The sequence below is a fragment of the Geotrypetes seraphini genome, chromosome 9, assembly GCF_902459505.1.
Source record: "Geotrypetes seraphini chromosome 9, aGeoSer1.1, whole genome shotgun sequence".
Classification (NCBI taxonomy): domain Eukaryota; kingdom Metazoa; phylum Chordata; class Amphibia; order Gymnophiona; family Dermophiidae; genus Geotrypetes; species Geotrypetes seraphini.
In genome coordinates, this window is record NC_047092.1 from 157,047,400 (window position 1) to 157,074,794 (window position 27,395).

A 27,395-nucleotide genomic window follows, 5' to 3' on the forward strand; every position below is an offset into this window, starting at 1 on the left:
TGACGGGACCGTCTCGACAGCCCGAAGCTGAAGTAAGGTTTGGACTTCCTGAAGAAGAAGGGCGGTCTGCGTCGAGCTTGAAGGATACTCTCTTGGAGGATGGTCCGGGGGGGACCCGGTGGAATTGCAGAGAGTATCCTTCTCTTATGATGGAGAGGACCCATAGGTCCGTGGTTATGGCCTCCCATCGGTGGTAAAAAAGATGGAGGCGGCCCCCTATGGGAGAGGCCGAGGTTATGCTCCCGGGAGGGGCGTCAAAAGGGCTGGGGAGCCTTAGGTACAGCCGGTGGCTGGAGTTTTTGCTGAGGCTTCTGGGGGGGTTGTCTCTTCGCAGGCTGTCTCGCAGCGGGCGTTTGTCTGGGCATGTAATGCCGCTGGTAAATCAGGGGTGGCCTGGAAGGTCGAGACTGTTGAGGTTTGGGTTTGGGCCGTAGGATGGATTGAAAGGATTTTTCTTGGTAACAGTTTCGATAGACTCATCGAACAGGTCAGCTCCAGCACATGGTACGTTGGCGAGTCTGTCCTGTAGGTTGGGATCCATATCGATAGTACGGAGCCATGCCAGGCGACGCATGGCTACCGCGCTTGCGGCGGCGCGTGCCGAGAGTTCGAATGCATCGAAGGAGGATTGCATCAGCTGGAGTCGTAATTGGGAGAGGGAGGCTACCACTTCCTCGAACTCGAATCGAGCTTGGTTGTCTATGAACGGAGTGAACTTGCGGAGTACCGGCAAGAAGAACTCCAGATAGGAAGAGAAAAAGAAGTTGTAGTTTAGCACCCGTGACGCCATCATGGAGTTTTGGTAGAATTTTCTACCAAATTTGTCCATCGTTCTCCCCTCTCGGCCCGGCGGTACAGAGGCGTAGACCTGGGAGGGATGAGAGCGTTTAAGAGAGGACTCGACCAGTAGGGATTGGTGGGAGAGTTGAGGGCCCTCGAACCCTTTATGGTGCACGATGCGGTATCGAGCATCGAGTTTGCTGGGGATCGCCGGTATGGAATACGGCGTTTCGAAGCACTGCATGAAGGTCTGGTCCAGTAATTTATGCAAGGGGAGCCGAAGCGATTCCGTTGGAGGGTTAGGTAAGTGCATGGTGTCCAGATACTCTTTGGAGTATCTGGAGCCCGTGTCAAGGGTCACATCCAGATCATCCGCCATTTGTCGGAGGAATGATGAGAAGGACAATTGTTCCGCCAGCGTCGGTCTGTGGGACGGGCTGGAGGAGGATGAGGCCTCCAGGTCCGTGGACATCGGGGAGTGACAAGGGGAATCGGGTACCGGTGTCTCCTCGTACTCCGGGCCCCTCGGAGGGGACACCTCTGATGAGGAGTATCCCCTACGTTGCAGTTTTTTCTGCGGTGACACCTCCGAATGGCGTGAGGAGTGCCAGGATGAGTGTCTCGATCGGTGTCCGTCTCGGTGGCGGGACGGGGATCGGGATCGTCTGTGCATCGCATGGTCTCCCGAGGCCCCCAAGTGGATAGGGCTGGAAGCGGTGGATCGCAACTGGGTTTGCGATGCGGGTTCTTGCGATGCTACCCAAGTCTGGTAAGGAGTACGGAAGAACTCTTCCTGACTATGCCCAGGGCTTCGAGTATCGAGCGGGGGTCTGGTCCCATGTTGGCGCGGAGGCGTAATGGGTTCTAATGGCGGCATATCGGTAAGCGAGGCTTGCCGCGTGGGCATCGCCGCCCTCCCCCGTTCGTCCTCGTCGGTTGTCGAGGTCGAACGGTGAGGGGGAGGGGGCGGACCGCCCCTTTGGATCGGTACCGGGAGGTCACCCTGTATGGCAGCGATGAGCCCGGGTCCGATGGTCTGCATGAGCTCAACGAATTGAGCTTCCAGCACGGACCGCAGCGAAGCCGATAGGGAGGGATCCGCACCGAAAGGGGGTCCTCCTGCACGGACATCGCGCTCCTTCGAGGTCGAGTGCTTCTGCTTAGTAGCTTTCGGCACTTTGATGACCATTGGTGGCACTGTGGAAGGAAGAGGTACCTGAACCGAGGAGACCGGGGCAGGCACCGACGTCGAGCTCGTGGATGGTGTCGGGGTGAGCGATGCCGGTTTCACCACACTCAATGCAGGGGTGGTCGATGCCGGTTTCGCCCGAACCGGGGAGGTATCAGATGAAGTGGAGGCTGTGGGATCCTTAGCTGCGTCCATTTTGAACATCGATTCCCACAATAGGCAACGCCGCTTGAATGAGCGTGCCGTAAGGGTAGAGCAAGGCTCGCACGATTTCGGGATGTGGTCAGGGCCCAAACACTGCAAACAGCGCCAGTGAGGGTCCGTGAGTGAAATCGCGCGTTGGCACTTGCTGCATTTCTTAAACCCGGTGATTGGCCGGGACATAGGCCGGAAAATCTCCGCCGCGAGGTCGAAGCCAGTGGGCCTGAGCCACGTGGCCGGCCCGTTCGACCCGCTGGAGGAAATAATCTTCTTTTTTTTTTTTTTTTTTTGTAAAAGAAAAGAACTGTTAACTTTAATTAAAAGAAAACGAAAACGCGGACAAGGAAGGCAAATTTAACTGAATTCAGCTAGCGCATGAAGAAGTTGAACTTCTCAGCTCCGCGGAAAAGAAAGAACTGAGGAGACACGCCCGGATCTCCGGGTAGGAAGGCACCGGCGCATGCGCGGTGCGGGCATGTAGAAACTTAAAGTTTCTACAAGCAACACGTGCTTGTGAGACGTCCGTACCGGGGCTCTGTCTGATGACATCACCCACTAGTGAGAATACCTGCCTGCTTGTCCTGGGATAATGTGGTTATTCTTATATTTATTGTATTTATTATATACTGTAATATTTTTAATTTATGTTTCAGCTATGCTATACTGCTTGATTTTATATCTACGATTTGTGACTTACATTTTTAAGTCTCAGTCTTATGTGTGGTGTATCTGGGGCCTTTGATATAGTTAATCTTCCTGTATTGCTCTCCAAATTGAAGAGTCTAGGTATTCAGGAAAAGGTGTGCGTGTATGAGGAGAGCAAAAGATTTCAGAGAAGAGAATGATTACTAGAGATGTGCCCCAGGGATCTGCCTTATCGGCGTTATTGTTTTAACATTTATGTCATCTCTTGGGCAGGTTTTTCAGAACTTAGGGGTACAATATGGGATTTATTTAGATATACTTCCCCCCCCTATTGTTAGTCATTTGAAAAATGCCGATACGAGTCTGAATCAATGTATGATAAGGGTGTGTGAGTAGATGTCAGCATGGATTGAAGCTGAACGTGAATAAAACAGAATTGATGATAGTGGGGAAGGAAGATGAGATTATTAATATGAAACTTTTTTTATTGGTAAATAGAATAACAACTCATAGCCACAGAACACAGAAAAGGATTATAACATTTCCAATAACAGTCAAAAGAGGGCCACCTCCCCCCCAAAGAGGACTGGACTCTGATGTCCTCTCAGGGAACGAAGAGACCCAAACACCCCGCAACAGTCCCATACCCCCCCTGTTACCCCCCAAACCCCTCCCCCCCTACCCCAACAGAAAAGAATCCCAGGTCAGACAGGTGGTGCAGAATACAGTTGCAATCTATTCACAATTTGACTACGACTTCGCAGCAGCAAACTGTCCAAGTAAGGAGACCAAGTGTGAATAAAATCACTGTTCTTACAACGAGAGGAACAAGCCAGCCGGGCCTCCTAACACAGCAACTCATGTAGTTTGTTTCTCCAATACCAAAAGGAGGGAGGAACATCGGCCAGCCAATGATTCAAGTTACACTTCTTCCCTAAAATAACATTTGCTCAAAAACAGTTTTTCAGCAGAAGTAAAAACAGAAAAGGCAGGGAAGAGAGCAAATAACATGTGATAGACAGAAAGAGGGACAGGAACCCGAAGAAGGCCCTGCAAGAAGGAGGCCAAAGCCCCCCAAAAACCCTGTATACTCTCACAACTCCAAAAGCCATGAAAGAAAGAATTCACTTCAGTGTTACAGGTGAGACAAAGCTGGGTATCCACACAACCCATATAAAAGGCCCGGCTCTGGGAGGTATAGGCCCGCAACAGGGTCCTGTAATGGCACTCACGCAGTTCCGCATTAAATACTAAGGCCGGAACCCGGCGTATAGCGCGGAGCAACCAATCCGCCCCAAGCTCCTTCCCCAAATCCCTCCGTCACGCCTCCAAAACAGAGGAAAAATCATGAGGAGGCCCCAGGGCCGCAAGCCGCCGTTGAAAAAAAAGAAACTGAGATCTGAGGTTCCGGATCCTCCCCCCCCCTCCAAAAAAGCCCTAAACTGCTTCCCAAAGGACAATGAAAGGGAGGCTCTAGGAAGCGAGTGCACATAGTGCTGCAACTGACAATGCGCGTAAGCAAGACCAAGAGAGGAAAGACCCCCTTGCTGTAAATCAGCGCAGGACTGCAGTTCCACGCCATCCTGCAAAACCTGAAAGAGAAATTCACATCCCTTAGCCTGCCATCTTCCAAAAATTGAAGGCACCAACCCCGGAGGGAAAGAAAGATTACCGGCCAGAGGCAACAACACGCTAGCCCGGGGGTCCTGATGCCACAGAGGAAGAAGGGAAGATGATATTAATGCGATTAAAAGTATGGATGTCATGGGTGAACAGATTAAGGTAAAGGAAGAAATTACGATCCTGGGAGTCTGCTTAGATTTAGTATTGACTATGAGTAAGTTTTAAGTTTTATTAAAAATTTAATTGCATATCATAACTTCTAGACAATGTACGGTACAATCATTAAAAAATAAGGAAAAATTGTTACATGTTAAATTTATTTCCTTTAGTCACAGCAGATGAATCCAGAGACAAGTGGGATTACGTCCATCTACCAGCAAGTGGAGACAGAGAGAACTGAGTCGCCCTCAGCCTTATTGGATGCACAGCCTCCTTGACCAAACAGTATCATTCTTCACAAAGCATCAGAAAAATTAGACTCGGGGAAACTCCATTCCCACACATCTGATACACGATAAATCATTACTCAAAAACCGAAAAGAAAACCCCGGCAGAAAAAAAGCATCTCAAAAGCCATGCACAAGACCGACAAAAGCAGACACAGGGTGGTGCTCTGGATTCATCTGTGACTAAAGGAAAGAAAATTAACAGGTAAGAACATAATTTTTCTTTCCTTAGCATCAATAGCAGATGAATCCAGAGACAAGTGGGATGTAGCAAAGCAGTCCTAACATAGGGAGGGAAGTAAACACTGTTCCACCAGCTCGACGTATGAAAAGCCATGTTGTAACTAGCCGCCACATCCAGACTACAACCCTGGATACCTAGAGAACAACCACCAAGGTATTGCGATACCCCTTACTTCCAATGCATGCCATGCAGTGTCCGTCCAAGAAGATACCAAGCAACAGGGGTTATGCACCCCACACTCAGACAAAAGGCTAACCCTCAGAAAGCATGTGATCAGGAGCAATCAGTGCCTTAAACCACGATGCTGCAGAAACCATAGTGACACCGCCCCACACGAATAGATTGTTGCTGTGCAGTGAATCTTACATGACTAAAGTTCCACAAAAAACTCTTGTTTGACTCGCTATATCTCCCAATGGCCCTAGCCCTTGGCAAAGTAATAACACTCAGGAAAGACCACAACAGTACAACAGACCCAATACCCCTTGCAAGGTTCTAGGGCACGAAGCCATTTCAAACTACTAAGCCATGAGTACTCCAAAAGAGGCGAACTGCTGAACAAATCCATTTACAAACCAGCTCATAAAAGAAATGACCCATACACCTACATACAGAATACTGCAGCAGAGGCATGGCAGAATCAAGCCTCCACCCACTACCTGCTGAAGCCTACCAAAAGTTGCAGAGCTAGACTCCAGAAACCACTAACCAAGCTGGTGTGAACAGAGATGAACCAAACCAGCTGAGAGTCAAATACCTGGCCCCACAAGAGAAGCAAAGTCAGTTCCAGGTAGATTTGTATGGACTGGCTAGCCCATATCTGAAGTGAGAGGGAAGAATGGAATCCACCTACATCGCCTATACTCTGAAGATGTCAAAGAATCAAGATATACTATGCGGACAAAGTAACCCCGCCCATCAGGCATGTCTAGCATGTGAGGCAGACTATATGGACCATGTAGGTCTGTATTTATCGCCCTCCCAAAAGTAGTGTCTATATTAAAACAGTCGAATAGTAAAAGGTATGCTGGTACCAACACGAACAGACCCAAGTTCGAGAAAATGAGGAGATAGTTTCAAGATGACTCTCCTAGATGCACTGACAAGAGCTCCAGAAAAAGAAGAGAGAGAAAGATGAGCCCAACAGCAAGGTGTGGAAAGAATAGATGCAGCCCAACTGCTATAGAAAGAAATAGACAGCATTACTATCTTCGGTTTCCCTTTCTTGGGCAGTATGCCCCAATGCAGGCTATTACCCTCGTGACAGTCCCAAGTGACGGGCTTCCGGGGGAGAGAGAATTCAGGTATACCCATACTAAGGACAACAGGCCAACCTGAGCATCTACTCAAGAGAGCTATCAGATAACCAATTTCTAGGTTGGTTCAACTTAAATAAAAATTTCTCCTCTCCAATCTCTAGTTTGGTTCAACAAGTTCAAGTTGAATAAAATTTGATTAAAATGCATTATCATATATTCAATGCGATGTACAAAATTCAAACCAGAGAATGACTTACAGGGTATTGGGGAAATAAGACTGCAATATAGACTAATAGATGGAGACAGGAACTAGAACTCCAATATAATTCCAAACCAAGTATCCATAGAAACATGCCCACAATCCTTCCAAAGCAGTTGCCTCCCTGCCTGTCCATCCCCAGGGTTGCGAGCCCCCACAATGACAGGACAAAGACGTGCATCCCCTGCACTGTCAACCCATGTGCCTGCATGCACAGCAAGAATAAATCTGGCACGTGTGTCAGATACAAAAATGTCAATAATAATTCTTCAAGAGCTCATTCTGCTAACGTACTCTTTTTTATATATACACCGAAGTCCCTCAGATTACCACACTTGCACTATGAACTTGGCAAATCTTGTGTGGTGGCTCTCCTCACCAGAACTGTTTAAATTGGTATATTTAGTTTATTATGTGTCATAACTTCATAAAGTGCCTGTGCTTATATCTAATACATTTTCTTTCAATATATGAATATAAAGACTAAGCTTTTAATTGTTTTTTGAACAGTTACTGTCTCATTCCCCACTGACGCGTTTCGTTCTTCATCAGGGTCGGGGATGATACAAAGACAGAAAAGCTCATGCAAACAGCTTATAGCTTACACATAACATGCATTAGCAGAATGAGCTCTTGAAGAATTATTATTGACATGCATGTACAGCAGTCATCCTGGAAAAATGTACATACGACATCAAGATAAGCCCCTTTACCCAAAATGGATAAACCACCATCCATAGAATGGCACCCGAGATCCAAAAGGTACTAGAATCAAGGACTGGAACTGTGTTGACTCAGCAGTGGCCTGTAAAGGCCATCACCAGCCTTTGCTACTGCAGGTCATCTAGGCCAGATGTTCCATTTGTGGCTGCTGAAGAATTTCCTTGCAGTCCAACCAAAAAATAGCAAAAGAAACTGCTGCCATGCGAGCTCCAGGAACTCCATCAGACAAATAAGCCACCAGTAAGAAGAATTGTAAGCGCCAGAATAACGAGTCTGGTCGCAACCAAGCCACAATAACCCAAAGTGAGAAAGTGAAAGCTGTCACAAAGAGAATGGTAGAACCGATGCAAAACCCAAGAGGTTGATACTGCCCATAGTGGCAGGTTGAACATGAATAAACATTCTGCTAGCAAGAATCAAGCAAAGACCCTGACCTATGCCAAGGACAGAGATGAGAAGCAAGCTCAGAGCCCTCCAAATGGCCACCTCGTCACACAGTGAACTGTCCAAAGACAGGAGTTAACAGTTTGAGATGAAAGAGGAGGGCGACAGAACACCATAATGCCTACTGTTGTAGAGCTATAGAAGCTGGAAGAGTCAGAGGTCCATGTGACCAAAGCAGCTACTGTCATTATAGAGGCTATGATGTCCCAGATCCTACTCTGCCTACCCTACAAGATTCGTATAGCAATAAACAGAAACCGGTATATAATATGTTTCAATAGCTTTAATAGAATATGAGTATGCCTCAACCCCACCACTCCACCGCTGTACTATCTCTTGACTGCGGAGAAAATTATGTGACACTTCATCATTGGCTGCTCATAACCATTTTAGATTTACTATTAAATATTTTCTTAGCTTTTCTGTGTTTATATATTTTTTTAGAATTTTTTAGAACTTTAATAAGTAAATGTACTTAGCTTTTGTACATAGCTGTATTCAGCCAACGCCAGGGAGTTTAACCCAACATGTTTCGCACCACACAGGCGCTATGTCAAGGGTCTCCCTATAAAACAATCAGTGCAAAAAGAGGCGTTAGTGTGAATTCATCCTAAACGTCTCCCCTCGTAAACTATTCAGTCTTCTTAAGTTTAAAGTTACAAACATGCTTACCGAGGTCGTGCGTGTCATCCGACTCAATTAGTGTCCAGGGTAAGATGGCAGCGGCGTTCACCTCGGCATTTAAATACCCCTGTTGCCTCATACAGAAATCCAACCCCTGGAGGATCATTGGACAGGCCTTTAGCCAATCACAGACATCCACTCTATCTCCCCATTCAATCCATACGGTTCCACAGTGTTCACTGAAAAAAATCTGTCTCTGTTCAGTCAAATTTAGCTTCTTATGGTCTTTCCCACCATCCCTCCCTGTCACTTTACATATGACCTGCCACCTCATATCCTCCACCTTATGATTCAGCGCCTTCCAATGGGACACAAGGGGGGCCTGAGTGACATCGTGAAGAATCCGTGATTTGTGTTCAGTGAGCCTCACACGGATCATCCTGACGTGCGCCCCACATATAGTAGATCACCAAGGGGTACACAAACACATATACAACATCTTGAGAGGTGCAATCCGTGTCAGACTCAGAGTGCAATATCATGTCCCTCCCAGAACTTAACAAGGATGGCATAACAATATTCCAGCTGCCAAAAGGAAAAGTGTACAGAATAGACCTAGCAGAAAAACCAGAAGACTTTACCATCCCTTAAATGCGCTGTGACCTTATGACATAAGAATGTCACTATGATTCAGGAGAAAACAGCACTTTCTTGCAGCATAAAAGGATACAGGTACCATGTAGTCAGAGAAAAGGCTGCTATGCTGGGTCAGAGAAACATGGATCCATCACACAGTGCCACCAATGTCCATCTCCGGCAGAACAGAAGGGAAATGACTCTGGAAATCCTTAAGCAGCCACCCACATGCAAAAGGCACACACCACACCTGTGGTTAGGAGAATAAAAGTAAGCCTACACGCCAAGGCGCCGGGAACTTGAGACAGTATATGCTAGCTCACCTAGCCGAGAATACAATTTAAGTGGGCACATCTATAATATCCTGGTACCATGTGTGCTGGGGCAACTGTGGATTAAAAGACCCACCGAAGTCCCAAAGATGATGTGTCGGAAAGAAAAAGCGTCAAATCTGCATACCCCAAACCAGAGCATCAACCTAACTCAAAAAGGAAACAGTAACCAGTAGTGTAAACCAGTGGTTCCCAACCCTGTCCTGGAGGACCACCAGGCCAATCGGGTTTTCAGGATAGCCCTAATGAATATGCATGAGAGAGATTTGCATATAATGGAAGTGACAGGCATGCAAATCTGCTCCATGCATATTCATTAGGGCTAGCCTGAAAACCTGGTTGGCCTGGTGGTCCTCCAGGACAGGGTTGGGAACCACTGGTGTAAACAATGGCAGCTAACACACTGCTGACCATCCATGACATTACAAATTGCTGTGCCAGCATAATGACACATGCCCAACACTGCCAGAAGGTGGCCTTGCCGACAATTGACAGGGAAAGACCCATGGTCTCCTTAGTGGCATAAGATAGTGCCTGGCCGAAAGCCAATGAAGCATAGTACCCTCCAGCCCAAAATGCCCATCCATTACATCGCCCGTAGGAACTGACCATAAACAAAAAAGCAGCACATCAAGGCACCCACCTGAAAGATGCAACACCATGCCTAATGAACCAGAACCTGGACCCAATGGTGCCCTGTCCAATGTACCCAATGCCAGGACAGCCTACAGCTGTTAGTCTATAGCCTGCAACAGAACAGCTGAAAGGAAAACCCCCCCCCAAAAAAAAATGGCCTAACCCTGGCAAGACCAGATAATAAAACTACAGCAAGCATCAGCCAAAATCATGAGATAGAGAACCCTCAGATGCCAGTTGCAGGTTCACACCACCCAACCACCACTGAAGTGCAGCTCATGCGCTAGGCCAGGCTGAAATAGGCAAGGTCCTCAGCCCGTGTGAACACACACACACTCTGAAATGGCCTTCCTGAACTGTCACAGGAACGAAAGTAGTATGCAGAAATACATCCCTCGTACCCTAATGACAAACAAAACATGAACACCCTCCCTACTAGAAAGAGAAAGGGAGGGAGGAAACGGAGTAACCAACTCCACCACCGAGATGGCAAGTCAAACATGAGACTTAGTCCTGAAACATTCGTATCCCCAGCTGAATTGTGCCTGAAACTGGCTGGCGCCAGAAAATTCCTGCCGGTGTACTAGGGCACCCAAGAAAGCATCCCGAGTTTCTGAACACGCCCAAAAATCTGGGCTTGTTTAGCAACCAGACCCTAAATATCAAACTCCGAACAGCATGCTGACCGGAGCCAAGTAGCTGATAAACTTGCGCACCACATAGCTAATCCATCCGAGCCAACATGGCCGCAAGCTGCTGTGCTGAAAGTGGCCTCAGCTCTCCTGCGCGGGGAAAACAACAAATACCCCTCCTGCTGATGCTCTCTTGAAATCCGAACTAAATTTGACGGAGCTAGACTATTATGCTCCACCGAGCCCCTATCAGCTCCTTCAGCTGCCAAACCTCGAGCCACATGGAGTCCCCGACAACAAGAAGAGCAACAAAGACACACTCACCTGAAATAAAGAAGGAACAGCCAACTGAAGGAGCTGGGACACAGATCTCCGGAAGCAAGAGAGCCTAAGCCTTCTGATGGTGTAAGCAGCTGGTGAAAGCTGTTACTCTTAAACTGTGCCTTTTTTTTTTTAACGTGGGAAAGGAGAAAGCTCAGAAGCTGCAGGGGTACTCGCTTGATATTTGTTAGAATTAGGTATTACTTGGCTTGAAGAAGCTGAAAAACTCTAACCTCTGTTCCATTCCCCCTCCCCCTCTGGCCCCTTTCCGTCCTCCTTTCACCACACTGTTCCAGATCATATTGACATAAGGTAGAAACGTTTTTCATAAGATCCATAACCTTTGTTCTTTTGCCTTCCTGAGTACAGGAGCTGCTGCTGCATAGGCTAAAGTTACTAATATCTGGCCTTATTTGTCAGAGGCCATTATTACATCATTATTACACAGGTCGGGAAAGGGACCTGTAGTGAGCAGATATGTCCCCCAGGAAGGTGAGGTAGGGACCTAGGGGGGGGGGGGGGCCCAGGTATATAACCCCTAAAGCTGGAACTGCTCAGCCAGAACACCCCTCAGCTCTAAAGAGCCAGGCCTGGACAGGAATCCACAAGCAGAAGCCAGGAGCTGTGAGGAACACATCCATCATACTGCTGGAGATAGAGTATACTGGTTGACCAGGAGGCTGTGCATCCAATAAGGCTGAAGGCAACTCAGCTCTATCTCACTTGTCTCTGGATTCATCTACTGTTTATGCTAAGGAAGTACAAAATACAAACATACTCACATACTGGACACAATGTGTAAGAAGGGTGAAATACAATAATTTAAGGAAACGAAATATAAAAGGGAAGAAACAAGATGAAAGCTTACAAACGGTTGTACATGGTTAAACCCACTTTTGACAACTGATGATTCAGAACTGTAGTACAATGTTTGCTTTTAACTAGGTTTGGACTATTGTAATTCTCTATTCCTGGGAAAGGCCAAATCAAAGCTGAAAGCACTGCAGGTTCTAATAAATTCAGCAGCTAGGGCTGGTTAATGATGTTATCAAGAACAACTCACAACTCCCATATTGAAAAGCCTTAATTGGCTGCCAATTAAACAAAGAATCCACTTTAAGTGTGTTCTCTTTGGTGCATCAGATTCTGTATCAATCTGCATCTAATTGGTTTCAGTTTCTCTGGGAGGTATATTACTCCCAAAATTTGTAGAGGCTCCGTTCCAGGAACGCCTGCGAACTTCAAAAAACTGCGAATGCGGTTTAGGAGCTGATCGAAAGGCAGGAATGCTGAAAATCATTCTCAGTATTTCCGACCGCCTCTTCCTGGTACTAAAGAGGTTTCATTTGACCAGGGAAACTACAAACCGGTGAGTCTGACCTCGATTCGGGGAAAATGGCGGAAGCAATGATAAAAGAAAGCATCGATGAACATTTTGAAAGAAACGAACTTCTGATAACCAGCAAACATGGTTTCTGCAAGGGTAGATCGTGCCAAAACTAACTTACTGCACTTTTTTGAAGGAATTAACAAATGGATGGACAAAGGAGACCACTCCAGACATCATTTACCTAGATTTCCAAAAAGCCTTCGACAAGGTGCCTCATGAACATCTACTCCCGGAAACTGAAGAACCATGGGGTCGAAGGAGACGTACAATCAGGTGGGTGTCAGAAACTGGTTGGCGGGTAGGAAACAGAGGGTAGGGGTGAAGGGCCACTACTCGGACTGGAGTAGGGTCACGAGTGGTGTTCCACAGGGTTCGGTGCTCAGGCTGCTGCTATTTAATATATTCATAAATGATCTAGAAACAGGGACGAAGTGTGAGATAATAAAATTTGCAGACACAAAATTATTCAGTGGAGCTCGGACCAAAGAGGACTGCGAAGAATTGCAAAGGGACTTGAACAAACTAGAAGAATGGGCGACGAGATGGCAGATGAAATTCAACGTTGAGAAATGTAAAATATTACATGTGGGAAGCAGAAATCCGAGGTACAACTATACGATGGGAGGGATGTTATTGAATGAGAGTGCCCAAGAGAGGGACTTGGGGGTAATAGTGGACATGACAATGCAGCTGATGGCACAGTGTGCGGCGGCCACTAACAGAGCGAATAGAATGCTAGGTATAATCAAGAAGGGTATACAACCAGAACGAAAGAAGTTATCCTGCGATGTATCGGGCGATCGTGCATCCGCATCTGGAGTACTGGGTCCAATATTGGTCGCCATACCTTAAGAAGGATATGGCGTTACTCGAGAGGGTTCAGAGGAGAGCGACATGTATAAGAGGTTTTCCATCCCTTTATCAGACACTGAGAGGTTGGAGAAACTGGGTCTCTTTTCCCTAGAGAAGAAGAGACTTAGAGGGGGATATGATACATATACAAGATAAATGAAGGGCATAGAGAGGAGTAGAGGGGACAGATTCTTCAAACTTTCAAAAAAAAAAAGAACAAGAAGGCACTCGGAAAAGTTGAAAGGGGATAGATTAAAAAAAATGCCAGGAAGTTCTTCTTTACCCAACTCGTGGTGGACAACTGGAATGCACTTCCAGAGGATGTAATAGGGCAGAGAATGGTACTGGGGTTTAAGAAAGGATTGGGACAATTTTCTGCTGGAAAAAGGGATAGAGGGGTATAGATAGAGAATTACTGCACAGGTCCTAGACCTGTTGGGGCCGTCGCAATGAGTGGACTGCTGGGCACAATGGACCTCAAGTCTAACCCAGCGGAGGCATTGCTTTTGTTCTTATATGTTCTTAAAGTCAGGCTACACCAATCAGGAGCTGCTTTGACATGCCAGATAGCATGTCAAAGCAGTTCCTGATTGGTGTAGCCCGACTTTAGTACCAGGAAGAGGTGGTTGGAAAATACTGCGAATTACTGAGTCCATGATTCACAAATTGCAAAGCCATGGGGATTTACTGTATAGAGCCCTGAGATCAGAGGGGCATGAGATTAGTAGCACAAATTGTTGTGAATGTAAGGTACGTGGCTACAAAATTGAGAATGTTTTCGCTTATGGGTATATCTCTTTGGAATAAGCCGACTGCCCAATTGAGGCTTTAAAATGATTACAGCTTAAGAAATTGATAAAAACTAGCTGTTTGTAGATGCTTATTTGTGAACTATTTCCTTAGAAGGTGCTTTGGTTTTTTTCTGCAATACTGTATTTATAACACAAGTTTTTTTAGGTTGCACTTTATTACTTGTAGGAACTGAATGGAGCAATTGTATTAGGATCATGTGTAAATTGTTAATTGTAAGATTTAGGGCTCCTTTTACTAAGTTGCAATAGCAGTTTTAGCGCGCGCTGAATTGCCCCGCGCGCTGGACCTCAACGCCAGCACTGGGCTGGCATTAGTTCTAGCCGCGTAGTGCTGATTTAGTGCATGCTAAAATCCTGCGTGCGCTAAAAATGCTATCGCAGCTTGGTAAAAGAAGCTCTTAATGTATATTATGTATGTTTGTTTTATGGAAACTAACAAGCAAAAAACAAAAGGAATTGACCCCAAAATATCCACAAAGAAGAAAATCCAGAGAAAACCAAAGAAACTCTGGAGTGACGATGTTCCCAAAAGGACTTTATTTGAAAGTATCAAAGTTCCAAAGGTCCACTAAAATCATCCACATAAGAACCTTAAAGGACCGGTTCACCACACAATTGTTTCCCACGTACACACCTTTATAGGACCCCCAGGGACCCCTGAAGAAGACTTTTTGTCGAAACGCGGACCGTGTTGGGTCCTGTATCCCTAGCGGACTAGGTCCTTTAAGGCTCTTATGTGGATGATTTACTTTTATGTGGATGGAATTATTTTATGTGGATGATTTTAGTGGACCTTTGGAACTTTGATACTTTCAAATAAAGTCCATTTGAGAACATCGTCACTCCAGAGTTTTTTTGGTGTTATATGGAAACTGCCAAGATTACAAGCGGTATATAAATTTTTAATATATACACAAACTTCTCCATTTTTAAGGTTTATGTCAGAGAAGCAAAGAGGTTAAAAGGAGACATTGTAAAGTTAAATAATGTATTAAAACTTATGGCAAAAATGTCTACTCTTTGTAGATTGATTCAAAATATAAACAGAGGTTAGAAACCTAGGTTATCACTGTAAACCAACCTTCCCCTCCACCCCCCTTTTTTTTTGGGGGGAAGGGTTACCTCAGTTTATATTCAAGAATATACAGTATTCCTATTCTCTCTCTCTCTCATTGTTATAATTGAAGTTTACTGTAACTCATTTTTCCCTTGCACCATTATTGCTATTGCCCTTGTAAGCTGCTACCACAAGGGCACTACCACTGGCCATCTTAAACTCTATTATGGAATTTAAATTGGTTGATTAAGGGGTATTCACCCCCCCCCCCATCTGAATGATGTGGGTGTTGGATAACGTTGTTCCTTAAATGACTGCAAATTTTTTAGATTTACTTCCGAATACTTTTGTCTTATATTAGGTTGTTTAAAAATCAGAAACCAATGTTGACATATGCAATAGTGAAAATTCAGGAAGGGAAATTTTTTCACATAGCTAGCTATACTTAAGAGCATGCCCCTCCCTTTATTTACAGATATTAGAAATGCATGGCGGGAAAGCAAGTTGTATTTACCTAGCTTGTATTTACCAAGCTGGTGCCTGCTTCCTCCCAAACCTGGCCAACTGTACTGAAAACTTAACTGCCATAGCTATAGTATTACCTCCCTTTCTCTATTGTCCTGCTCCACACACACTGAAGGAAAAAAAAAAAATGGGAGTGGATGGAAAATGGAGGAAGTGTATCACTTCAGACCTTCTGGCCAAGTCCCACTCCAAATAGGGTTACCAGATGACCGGGAAAACCTGGACATGTCCTCTTTTTAGAGGATTGTCCAGGTTCCCAGAAGGACTTTCCAAAACCCAGCAGTTTGTCCAGATTTTGGAAAACCTGAGTTCCGGCCATGTCTGGAGAGTCTTCAACAAGCATGCATCTGCGCATGCTGGAGGCCCTCCAGAAGCGGCCTGGAGATTGGCAAAAAAAACAAGGCTTTTTGAGGGTGGAGGCAGAACAAGGCAGGGCCATGCGCTTGAGTTTTCCCATCATTAAATATTGTAACCCTAACTCCAACAGCAGATCAAGAGATGAGGAAGGCTCTTAGACTGTATTAAAGACTTCCCTTCCTCTTCCAAAAATTTTGAAAGTTCTTTGGCACTCAAATATACCTCGGGTCTCCTCCCACAGCAGGGTGAACAGGCACATCAACTGAACACCCACCCACTGGGTTTAGCATCCGTAGCCCTCTGTTTCCTGGGTAGGATGAAGGGGACAAGTCCCAAGGACCATTGCCTACAGCATCCCCCAAGAATCTGGGTCTATAGACTTCTACACCAGACCTCAAAGTCAGCACCATCTGCTGGAGCCAAATACATACTTGAAAACTGAAGGCAACACCAGTCACCTACAAAGAAGATTGGAATGAAGTCAAAGCTCTGGCTCTTGTCTGTTGGCAGGACATAACCCACTCCCTCTAGACCAAGTCTGGCACAGAAGAATTTATGTTTAAAATATAAAACCAGGCAATACATATGAATTCAACATACCTACCCCTGTAAAAGCCCTAGACAGTGTTTCCCCCCAAGATGGTCCTGGAGTACCCCCATGACAGTCATGGTTTCAGGATGTTCACAATGAATATGCTTGAGATTTGCACATACTGCTTCTACTGTATACAAATTTTTCATGCATAGTCACATTGTGAACATCCTGAAACCCTGATTGGCAAGGGGATAATAAGTATATTTTGAATTCTTCGTAGAGATTATCTATTAAGCCAAATTACTACCAGAGACACCGCTGTCATGCCTCAGAGCAAAACATTACTAAAGTCATGAAGAACAATAGCTGCATCAGGATTTAGCTGGGAACATCCAACAAAAATTCCTATCAGTCTGAGGGCTGGTACCAGCCCAACCCCTAAAATAAATGACCATAAAAAAGCATTACCAAAGGTTTAAACTGAACCTGCTCCAACTACACAGAAGTACAGCTGGGCCAATATCCCACTCCTATTAACCTCAACCATGTGTTCTGGACCAGTGTTCTTCAACCACCGGTCCACAGAAATTTCCTGCTGGTCCACAGGGCCAACACGTGCACCAGGCCCAAAACAGTGTTCTTCAACCGCCAGTCCACAGTGCGATTGATGTGGCATTATCTTCGAGCCAGCTCCCTCTTCCTAACTAATTCAGTGCACAAAGCCACAGGCAGTGGCTCCTAAGGGCATCCTGCGCCTGAACCGGAAGCCTTCTCGCCAACGTTGCAACATCAGAGGGAAGGCTTCCTGATGAGGCAAGGGACGTGCAAGGTGCAATTATGGGGGCAGGGTCTGGGGTGGACATTGGGTAGAGATGGGCGGGGTCTGGCCCACGACTTAGCCCATAAGAACATAAGAATTTGCTTCCGCTGGGTCAGACCAGAGGTCCACCGCGCCCAGCAGTCTGCACCCGCGGCGGCCCATAAGGGGCCATGACCTGTCATGTTATCTTGATTTAGCCCTATAGCCCCCTTGTTTTTATCTTTACTCTTTCCATACTCTTATCTACCCTTATCTGTATCCCTCAATCCTCCTATCCTTCAGGAATCCATCCAATCCCTCTTTGAATAATGGTGTCTAGGTCCCTGGGGAGTGTTCAAGCGATGCTAGTGTTCTTCAACCGCCGATCCACGGATCGATGCCGGTCCACAGAATAATTTTTTTATTTCTGCCGGTCCCTAGGTATAAAAAGGTTGAAAAACACTGTTCTGGACCATTTGCAACTGCCTCAAAAAAGGTACCAATAAGCACTACAATTCTTCATTTTTCAAATTTTTAATGCCTCCTCACAAAACCAAAGCAATACAGACATGCATGCCATGCATCCTAGTATACTACAAATAAACTTGATTCCCCAGTGTTCTTAGCAAATCAGAATGTAAGAAAAGAGCTATGTTGTAAAAGGCTGAATATGGAGATGAAAACAAGCAAATAACCCCAATAGCCTCCCTTGCAGGGTCATGGCTTCCCTGTCTCAATTCTACCCTTCTCTTTTCCAGCCCCACTCCTTATGTGGATCCCTTTTTATCATCTCTCCCCCCCCCCCCCAAACAGATGCTGAAAAGCTTACCGTGCAAGCAAGACTGCTTGGAACCAGACTGGCTTGCACATTAGTTCAGCCTCCAGTACACAAAGGGGTTTCTTGGTGGCTTTTATCAAGAGAGGTAGCAGCCACCAAAAATCCTATGCAAATGCAATTCAAGTAGCTCATTTGTATTAAAGTGAGCACTATATAGTGCACAACAGGTCTGAGCTCTAGTGACCTTACTTTCCTGTCAGTGCCTGAGCACTATGACTCGGGAACTGACGGGAAAGGTAAAATAGGTACTCTCCTGCTGGGGGCATGGATGCTCCCCAGCTGGCTATCCAGCACAAACTTGGCATGATATAGGGGTAAAAAGGCCTGAGGAATTCATCCCTGTCGATTTTAAGCAAAAATAGAGGGGTTTTGATGCAGATGGAGACTTCTAGGAGTTTAAAATCCAAGATGGCTACCTCCACGGTGGGAGCTGACTTTAGCGAACTTTTCTTTGAATGTTTGGAGGATTTGCGAGGTTCATCTCCCAAAATGTGCTTGCGTTTCACCATAGCGTCGCTTGAACACTCCCCAGGGACCTAGACACCATTTTCGTGGGTTCTGGGGCAGAAATAGTAGGAAGACCTCCTTCAGAGGTCGAAGGCACCAAGTCTGAGCAAGTCTTGCCCCCCTCGTGGGCTGCAGTGCACATGGAACACAGCAGCGAACCCAACAGCCATCCACCGCAAATAAGGCATGAATCCATCACATCCTGCCCCGAGTCCATCTGTGTAGTTTTCTTGCAAAAACGAAGCTTGGAAGTGCTAAAAATAAGCTTTAAAACCAAATCGGGAAAAATCCAATATGGCCACCACAGGTGCCGATTTTCCAAGTTTACATTACATTACAGATTTATATTCCGCCATTACCTTTCGGTTCAAAGCGGATTACAAAAAGAGTTATGGAAGAAGGGTTACAACGTTAGATCAGAGAAGGTTTCCAAGAGAGGGAAAAGTAGGATCTGGGGTTAGGGAGGGGATGGTAAGAGGGGGGTTAAGCTTTATCATGGTTATTAAGCTTTATTAAGGGATTTCTTGAAGAGTATAGTTTTTTTATTTTCTTTCTGAACATCTTGTAGTCTGGGATTGTTGTCAATAGGTTGGAGACTTGGTTGTCTATCTTCGCTGCCTGAGTGGCCAGTAGTCCGTTGTATAGTTTTTTCCGTTTTACTTCTTTGATTGGGGGGGTAAGTGAATGGGGTGTGTGTTTTTCTATGCCTGGTAGAGGTGGTTTGGATGAGGCGGTCGTTTAGGTAGGTTGGGCCATTTATAGTTTTAAAAAGTATACAGTAGAATTTAAATTGTATTCTTTCCTAGATTGGAAGCCAATGAGAATTGATGAATGCCTCAGTAATGTGATCATGTTTTTTCAATGAATAGATGAGTCTCAAAGCTGTATTCTGAATTGTCTGTAGTTGTTTAATCATTATTGCAGGGTAGGGGAGGTAGAGGATGTTGCAATAGTCTAGGATACTTAGGATTAGAGATTGTACTAGGAGCTGAAATTGTGTTTTTTTGAAGAATTTTCGGACTTGTCTAAGGTTTCTCATAACTGTGAAAGATTTCTGTATTGTTTTGTTAATTTGTGGTTGCATGTTGCAGCCTCTGTCAATAGTCATACCTAGAAGTTTTAGGGTGGTTTGCAAAGGGTAGTTGATAGAGTTGATTTCTAAATTGGTTATGGTTGGGATTTTGTTATTTTCTAGGAGGATGAATTTAGTTTTGTCTGGGTTGAGTTTCAGTTTGTGGTCTTCCCTCTAAGTCGTAACTGTAGCTAGAGTTCTGTGTAGTGTGTCTGACATTAATAGCATTGGTTGGTCGAAAGGAATTAGGATGGTGATATCAGTATAGCTATAAGAGGATAGGCCTTGTTTGTTCAGGTAAACGCCAAGAGAGGCCGTATATAGGTTGAAGAGAGTAGGGGGACAATGGGGACCCTTGTGGAACACCGCAGGGGTCGGACCAAGGTTTGGATTTTTTTTGTCTGATTTTACTTTGTATGTTCTGGATTTTAAGAAACCTTCAAACCATGAGTATACTTTATCTGAGATGCCTATTGAGTCCAAGATTTGCAGTAGGATGTTATGGTCTACCAGGTCAAATGCCGCCATCAGGTCCAAATGTATGAGCAGCATTTTTTTTCCAATGCTGAGGTGTTGTCTTGCTGTGTCGATAAGGGAGCCTAGTAGTGTCTCTGTGCTGAAGTTAGTTCTGAAGCCGGATTGCGTGGGATGGAGTAAGTTATTGTCCTCGAGATAGTTGGCGAGGAATTTGGCTACTAATCCTTCCGTTAGTTTGATATATAGAGGTATTGAGGCTACTGGTCTGTAGTTGGATGAGAGGTCTGTTGGTCCTTTTGGGTCTTTTAAGATTGGGGTGATGATGATTTCGCTGAGGTCATTCGGGAAAATGCCATCTGTGAGCATGGTTTGTATCCAGTGTAGGAGTAAGGTACGGAACTTAGTGCTCGCTGACAGGAGATATGGCGGGCAGTGGTTGAGTTCACATGATGCGTGGCTGTACTTATTGTAGTTTGTTGAATTCGGTCCAATGTATCTTAGGGAATTGGGACCAAGATCTGTCTTCAGCACAAGATTCATTTTCTGTGGGGAGTATTGTGACTTCGAGTAGGTGGGTTGGGTTACTAATGAGTAGCTCTGGTGTTTGTAATTTTATTCTTGAAGTGTTCAGCTAGGAGGGAGGCTGAAGGGGAGGAGTTATTGTTAGTGGTCAAATAGGGTATGGTGTTAGTTAGATCTTTTAATATTTGGAATAGTTTTTTGGTGTCTTGGGTTTCCGTGCCTATTAGGTTGGTGTAATGTTTTTCTCTCTTTTCTTTTAATAGAAGTTTGTATTGTTTGTTAATTTTTTCCAGGCGGTTTTCGTGTGATCTTGGTTGGTTTTTCTCAATTTTCTTTCCAGACATCTACATTGTCTCTTGAGTAGGAGTAATTCTTCGTTGAACCATTGGTCTGATCGTCTGCATGTTCTGGATTTGGTTCGAAGTGGGGCTTGTTCATCAAGGATGTTGTTGCTCAAATAGCCCCAGTGTGAAATGAAGTCTTTGGGGTTATCTTCTTGGATTGTTTCATCTACTTTTGACCATAAAATGGCGGGCTCAATGCGTTTGCGTGATGTGTAGGTTACTATTTTGGATATTGGTTTGGATTTGTTTTTGGTCCAGATGATGTTGAAGGTGTAAGTGTAGTGGTCTGACCAGAGGGAAGGGGACCAGGTTCCATTAGACGTTTGAATTTCTGAAGTAGATGTTTGATGGGTCATGAAGGTTGCAATGTCCTTTCTCATGAGTAGTTGGTGGGTTTAAAATTTGGAAGGATAGGGCATTGAGGAAAGAAAGTAGATTTTCTACTGGCTTGGATGAATGGTCTTCAAGATGAAGGTTTAAGTCTCCTAGGATAAGATTGTGTGCTGCTGTAAGTGAGTTTTGGTATATGAAGTTTTCAAATTCGGATCTAACCATGGCCCAGTTTCCCGGTGTTATATAACAGAGCATGCAGTTTAGTGAGTTTTTCAGTGCGGTAGAAGAGATTTGACATGTTAAAAGGTCCATGTAAGGGGTGGAAGTTTTTTCCAATATGTTTAAGGTTAGGGAGTCTGAGTAAGATCGCTAATCCACCTCCTCCTTTTTTCTCTCTGCAGGTCACTGTAATTTTGTATCCTTGAGGGCAGACTTTTGTAATTCTTGGGTCTGTGTCCGATGTTAGCCAGGTTTCTGTGAGGAAGAGGCAGTCTAGGTTTTCTTTTTTTATCCAGGTTTTTATAAGTTCTGTTTTTGGACCTAGGGCTCTGATGTTTTAGGGCACAGTTTTAGGGTGGTGGTTTCTGTTTGGTGGTTGTGAATCATTTTAGGGTAGATGAGTGAATTTGGGTTATGGTGCGGTTTGGTCTTGGGTTGTGTTGCTCTTCTTCCCCATGCTGGTGTTATGGGGTGTTGAATGCTTGTTTGGTGGTTGGAGTTTCTGTCTATTGGAACTCTCCTGTTAGGGTGAAGGGTTTTGATTGCAATTGAGCTAGTGGGAATGTTGGGTAGGTTGTTTGCTTCTACCTTACAGCTGGATATGAGAAGGATTATTAATAGAATAATCTGGGTGTTTGTTTGTGGAATTAGCTTCATTATGGAGGTGGGGCTGCTGGTAGAGGCAGTGTAGTTTCCAGTGGTTAGGTTGTTGGCTGTGTTTAGTGTCTGGGTAGGAGAGTGGGTTGTGGAGGGAGGTGTTGAGGACCGGCGAGAAAGTAAAAGAAACTAAAACCGGCAACAATCAAACTTTTAAACTGTTGGGGAGATCCCGCTGAGCCTTCCAACTGGCTCAGCGGTGCACCGTCGGGAGGGGAGGGGGCGGAGTTCGCTCCCATGCCCAGAGTGTGCCTTACTCTGCTCCTGCTCTGCCCCAAGTTTATTTGATATACTGCATTGGCAAATGCATCTATGCGGTTTACATTTAATATAAAGGTTAAAATAGAATGAGAATTGAAAGTTACATTATAAACAAATAAGATAGATAAAATAAGATAGATGCTCACTGAGTCCTGAAACATAAATATATGCCAATTGAATAGAAGCTACTAGTTAAATGCATCTGAAAATATAGAATTTTTAAAGATTTGAAACGTTCTAAATTGTTTTCGGACCCAATGTGATCAGGAAGGGCATGCCAGAGTTGTGGACAATTTAAAAAAAAAAAAAAAAGCAAGCTCTAGTAGATTTTCACTAAAAATAGCTTGGGAAAAACACAAGGAGCCCTAAAAAATGGCAATTTTAGTATTTTAAGTGGGGGTGGGGCATGCAGGGAAACCACCTAAAAACCCCTCCCCTGAAATCGCCGATTCAGGCTGTCAGCCTGTACTCACTGTGCATGTGCTGAATGGGAAAACACTGCAAATAGAGCTTAAACAGCCTACAGGGAGATCCTCTGCCTTAGGAAGCAGGCAAGCTGGACTTCAATTCTTCCAACTGTCCCACTAGCAGGACATCCACAATCAGGTACCTCCGCTATCCTTGGACACGCTGCGCAAATGCCTGGAAGAGGAACTCAGTCTGGCCCCGATCTTGGGTGCGCCTCCATGGAGCCACGCAGCCTGCGTTTGACCCACTTAGCAGACAAACCTGGGGTGAGTAGGTTCCCAAAGGAATGGTTCCTGAGCCCCAACCTGATGTGCAGACTTTCCCGAGAGTGTACCGATGGGCAGTGAACCCCCTGGAAGCAGACTTTTTCAAAGGTCTGCGATCTCCCACAGTCAGCACTGTCCCTGCAGGGAACTTATTGTGGCTTTTAGTTTGTTTTCTTAAGCTACAGTCCTATGTGTTGAGGCAAGATACAGTTTCTCATTATTTAAGTTAAATAGCTGGGATACTGTGGATTTAGCAGAGGGATGTGACTGCAAACTCTGATAATCCCCAGCAACCCTCACTTATCCACATTCATGCAACCAAACTCGAGTTTTCAGCTTAATCCAGGTAATGAAGTGACCGCTGCAGTTTCAGTTGGCTTCTACCACAGAACAAAGTGACTCAAAAAGAACTGTCATCTTTAAATATTGCAGGAGCCCTCCAACAACCAGTTTATGATAGGCCCAAGGAGAACTTTGACTTAAACACAAAGGGGAAAAACCACCTTCGGAAGAAAAGATAGCACTATTCATTTTCGATTCAGTGGTCACACTGAGCATTCATTACTCAGGAGTTGTCACGGATTCATCATTGCTATCCACAAGGTTCTCAAATAGTGCATAGGATCACTCTGACTCTGAGGAAGGAGTGTTTCTCTGAAACACGGACCGTGTTGGGTCTGGTCCCTATGCATACGAAAGCCATTCTTTGGATTATATTTTATTGATTTTTAATAAAATTCTTGCAACTTGTACAATTTACTCTGCAGTCCTTTTTTGTTGTTAGAACTATTCTGACAAACACCATCAGCTAAGAAAAACCTGCACTTACTTTATATATTCAAATATAAACCGGGATTTTGGGGCCAAAAAATTGGCCCAAAAATGGGGGTTCCCGGTTTATATTAAAGCCAACGCCCCCCTCCCAGAATTATTGCAGGCTGCCGCTGGGCTCTGCACCCTGCCCCCCTCCCTGCATCGTTACAGGTGCCTCGCACAGCTTCATCGGACGTGTCAGCACAACGAGGCTCCCTGGCCGCCATTGGCTCTCCGTAGCCACAGCGATATCACTCCAGGGCAGGAAACGAGCAGGAACCCCAGAAGAAAAGCTACAGGAACGCTTCCGCCCCGCCCCACAAAACCTGCAAGTAAGCAGCCCACTATGACCACAGCCTCTGATTAGTAACCAAAGAGGAAATGTTGATCATGCTTTCCACCGTCCGCCTCTCTTATTAGTCAGCACTAGTTGCGCAGGATTTCCAAAGAATGAGCCTCCCCGCCCCCTAGCCTCTTCTTGCTTCCACCCCCCCCCCCCAATTCGCTATCTGACAAAAAATGACCCACGCTGCCCCTAACTCCTTTCCATTGCACAGAGCATGAGTCGTGCCATCCTCAGCCCCAAACTATTGGACAGAGGCCGAGACTCTTCATCCAGGCCCCCTGCTGATTGGACAGACTCATTAGGAAAGCGAGAGGGCGGTAATCCCTCCCCTCGCACAGATTCATGTGCCTGAACAAGCCAACTTTTCTGGATAGATAGGAAGTGCTGGATGCTGGCCTGATCATAGTGGGGGGCGCTCACGGACTCGCACTCATACATCAGAGAGACACCCCTCCTTCCCCTCCCCCAAAAGCAGCAGCTTCATTGGATGGACCCAGTTCCAGAAGGGAGATTCCTTGGCCAGTTATCCGAAAGCATTCTTGGATTTGTAGTCCCTGCTTCTACCCATTCAGAAAACAGTGCTGCAGGTCCTATGTCAGAAAGCCACGTGACCTTTCCTTCCATTCATAACCCTGCTCCCCACTGCTCACCCACCATCCCAAGTGGGCTGGCTGGCATCCTGTTTGTGTCTTCTGTTTAGATTGTAAGCTTTTTCAAGCAGGTACTGTCTCCTTCACGACTCTATACAGCGTTGCTTACGTCTACTTAACACTCTAGAACACAGGTGTCAAAGTCCCTCCTCGAGGGCCGCAATTCAGTCGGGTTTTCAGGATTTCCTCAATGATTATGCATGAGATCTATTAGCATACAATGAAAGCAGTGCATGCAAATAGATCTCATGCATATTCATTGAGGAAATCCTGAAAACCCGACTGGATTGCGGCCCTCGAGGAGAGACTTTGACACCCTTGCTCTAGAAGTAAGAAACCGCTCAGCAGGAGGTAGAGAAGGGTGCTGAGTGTAGAGCTTAGAAGGAAGAGGGCTGGGTGCAGAGCCTGACAGGGCACTTGAATATTAAGCCACCCGACATATTCGAGTCAACCATTTTTTCTTCCTTTTTGGTGGGAAAGGGGGTCTCAACTTATATTCAAGTATATATGGTAAGTACTTCTGGCTGAACATACAGCAACTGGTCAAGGACAACTTGACTACAGAAATGTTTTGAAGAAATCTTATTAGGGATCATTTTGAACAATTCAATCCAATCCTATGTTTCAACAACTTTATTACAATATAGGATATACCAAGAAATTAGTTACCACATTACAACTACTTTAACTAGATTATGTTATGCTAGCAAAGCTGATAAGAGTTATCACTATTGCTGAGGATTAAAGATACACTGCAAATTGAGGGGATGATTTAAGATCTTTCAAGGAGAAGCCCCATTATATGTATCACCTGAGTTTGTCCTCAGATTATCTAGGCTCAAACTAGAATTGTAGATTTAGAGGTGTAAATTTATTTCTTGTTCAATCTCTTCTACCAAGCTAAACACATTTCTATTTAAAAAAATTGCCAATTCAGACATTAATAGGATATAAAATTAAAGCAGAAAACCAAGCATAATTTTGTACTATGTAGACCATGTTGGTATCTGCAGAAGAAATGATCACCACCTGTTCAGTACCTATGTGTTTTAATCACTCTCCCTAATCCCTTATTTGTCCTGTGTCTTGAACAGACTTGTAAACTCTTGAGCAGGCAGTCTCATACATGTTTTTTTTAATGTACTTAAATGTCAACTCTACCTGTTATTATATGCAGTTAGGATACAGCACCAAGGGTGCTGTTCAATAATTTTCTCCATTGGGGACAGTGTCCTTTTCACTGATCTTGTTTGTGTATTAATTGCTTAATAGCCAAGTCTTCATATTTTTATTCCCTAACCATGTTTTCTGAGCTGTGTCAGATATGCAATGATCAGGAGAAGCAGCAAGATCTTTATTTTAAATCACTTAATGAAAAGGCCAAACTACAGCAAAGTCCTCCAAAACTAAAATAACTAATTTGCACTCCTTCCCTGTTTCCCTGGCTTCTGCACTACTGTTACCAAGTACTGCAGGGTGGTAGAACTCAAAGTAGAACTGGTGCTTTGGCATTTTACACACTTATTCTTAATCACATCTTGTTTAATTCTGTAGACCCTCTGCAAATATCTGGAATATTCAGAGGGATTGAAGGACAATTTAAAATGCTTAGTAGTTTTTTTTTAAAATGTGTGTTTTTTTCTGGGGGAAGGGAGACTAATTCTGCACTGTAAAACTGCAAGTAATATAATTTAAAACAGGCAAATTCGTATTGCCTACAGCATAACACTATTATGCAAAATGAAAGTAAAGAGAAAGTCTAAAGCATAATATTCTGTTCTACCTGAACATCCCTCCCCTTTTTGAGGGCTGGCTGGCACCCTAGGCCAAATCATGTTGGGCAAATCTTGCAATATGACCCTCAGATATTAGAACGCCTGCCATAAGAGAACCTTCTGATGTAAGGCCACTGTGGTATATTTAAAATTTTTCCAGTTAGGTTATACAAGTCTGTTCTTATTGCTCAAAGTCTTTTTCCATGAATCTGTTTTCTTCCTCCCTCCTCCCCACCCCAAATTTGGAGGTTAAATTAAAAAGCAGATGGCAGAAATAGAAGATAACAGAACAGGATTAAAGTTTACTTCCAGATTTCATTCCTCCTTCTCTGGTCTTCAATTTTCACCTACTTACTGTTTTATAATTTTCTACCCTTTTACTCATTCCCTTGTCAGTCCCAGCCTCCCCCAATCCACTTTAAAACTATCCATTCCTTTGTCCTTATTTCTTCATAACCTAAATTGTTTTTTTAGTTGCCTGCTCAACACTATCCTTCAAACCATCTCCCTTTCCCATCTTTCTAGG

The 27,395-nt window shown here is 44.8% G+C and overlaps 1 protein-coding gene across 2 annotated transcripts in view; it reads right to left on the reverse strand.

Moving 5' to 3' along the window:
- PFN2 (profilin 2) overlaps positions 1–27,395 on the reverse strand; it is a 59,884-nt gene that overhangs the window by 11,464 nt on the left and 21,025 nt on the right. The window lies entirely within an intron of this gene.